A 2,500-nucleotide genomic window follows, 5' to 3' on the forward strand; every position below is an offset into this window, starting at 1 on the left:
TCCACCTGATATTGCCATGGAGACACAGTCCAACCACCTGATATTGCCATGGAGACACAGTCGACAAGGAAGTCACATTGGAAGTGCATACAAAAATCAGCAGTATTAAAAAAATAAACCTCAGCTCACCACAAGACATGTATAGCATGTGACTGGGTCATCCCTCACCCTCAGTCATGGCATGGGGTTATGCCATACGCCCACGGTGCCCGTCATGCTGCCACCTATCTGGTTCTTTTCAATGGAAGAGAAAGAGAAACCACATTGCCAGACAGTCAGCAAATGCCAGTAATACCTCTTGAACAATTTCCTCTGAGTCACGGCGCATAATAAAACCTTTGGCGTGTGCCCTGGCATAATAGTATGGATTATTAATTGTTCTCTGTGGCCAAGGCCCCACCCAGTTTCTTTTCGAGGTTTTTTGGAAACATCCTCGGCATCGCACAGTGTGGGCGTTCGACCTGACTGTGTTCTTGTGCCCCTGCCGACCTGAGGCTCTGAGGAGGGTTTGTGTCTGTGTTGCCATAATGTATGAGTTATCCCAATTAACTGGCTCAGTGAATTCTTACTTAGGTGTTCCTCGTGTCCTCCCAAATGTTCACGCAGTGCGTCACTAGTTCTTTCTCAATCTGTCTGCAACGTCTGCATTTTTCCACTGTCTCAGGTGAAGACAATCTGATGAATTACATGAGATTAACAATCATGAACATCTTGAGTCTTGTAGTGTATGTTATAGGCACACAGGTAACCAATTCACAGTACACTATTGAGTATGCGTGTGTGTGTTTGTGTGTGTGTGTGTGTGTGAGTGTGTGCGTGTGCGTGTGCGTGTGCGTGTGCATGAGGGTGTGCGTGTGTGTGTGCGTGTGCATGTGCGTGTGCGTGTTTGTGTGTGCGTGTGTAAATAAGGCCTCTAAGCTCATTGCTTTTATTTCTTAGCACCTCACCACGCTCCAGACTGTTGTTGTGGTTATGGAGGTTGAACCTCTTAGAAAAGAAGAAAGAAAAAAGGCTTCTAGAAAGTTCCCTCTCCTTTATTTGTTGTGTCTTGTCTTCAGCATACAATTAGAGAGCCACCCCTTTCATCCTCAGAGGAGGAGACGGTTTTGAAGCTGGCGTCTTTCCCAAAAAACACCGGGCACACCTGTAGCTTAAATTGCCAGTGTTGTCCCCTATCCCCACCCCCCCTTCCCCGCAAGAAACTCCATCAAGACCCAGGACATGTCCGTCTACACATCAAAGCCCCCCCAAATCAGCACCTCACAGGCACCATAGACAAAATACAGTTTACCTCTACCCCTAACAGGTCCTGAGTCACTGCCATCTCAGATGCTTAGATAACATGCACACACACACACACACACACACGCACGCAGGCACGCACGCACGCACACACACACACACACACACACACACACACACACACACACACACACACACACACGCACACACGCACGCACGCACACACGCACGCGCGCACGCGCGCGCACGCGCACACGCACACGCACACGCACACGCACACACACACAAACACTGAGACACACAGACACACACACACAGATACACTCAATGAACACACACTCTACACTTCACATCTTATACAATCACCAGCATGTACTACTCACAACTACTGTACAACTACTACTGTTCTTTCAGGAATTAAAATATAAAAATCTAAATATTCCTAAAATTAGAGTAGCAAGTCAAGATATTGGCCATGTTGGTTCACTGTAGAAGTTTTGATCGTGCAGAATGATCTGTACTGTATCAGGTGCTTTTAGGTTGGTCTATAGATACAGTACTCGACAGGTTGGGATTGTGTGTGTGTGTGTGTGTGTGTGTGTGTGTGTGTTAGTGTGTACCCAAAACAAGGCAAACTGATTCACCATCTAAGCCACGCATCTATCCAGCACCCAAACAAACAGCACTTCCCTTTCACTTCTAGACTCCTGAGTCAGACTTCACCAGATGGAGTCTTTTGCAGTTGAACATCTTCATGTCTCCTGACCCATGTCTATGTGAAGAACACAAACACACACACACACACACACACACTAACACACACACACACACACACACCCACACACACACACCCGTGAAGATCACTCGCACTCCTAATGGCCAGTAGGCATCCAGTCTTCAAAAGATGAACCCTCAGCCACAACCACATCAGACCGTGCTGACTGCCACATGCAGTGTAGATGGACCGGGCCCTGGCCAAGGATTGCCATCCTTGTGGTCCTGCGAAGCCACTTCCCCCTGGCTGGATATTTGTGTTCACCCCTGTGCTTGTCTCCATGGGGCCGTCATGGGATGGGACTGAATGGCCGTGGGATGTTTTTGTTCGTTCCTGCCTCGCTTTGATTTCCGTGCGGGCAGACGGCTTTCTTATGCGTGTGTGGGGGGAGGGACAGTCAGCCCAGCCAGAGTAATGTCATTTTGTCAACAGGTCTGTGTTTTGCTAGCCGGTCTCGATTGAATCGTGTGCCGTAAACCTGTT

This window comes from Sprattus sprattus (genome assembly GCF_963457725.1).
Source record: "Sprattus sprattus genome assembly, chromosome: 19".
NCBI lineage: Eukaryota > Metazoa > Chordata > Actinopteri > Clupeiformes > Clupeidae > Sprattus > Sprattus sprattus.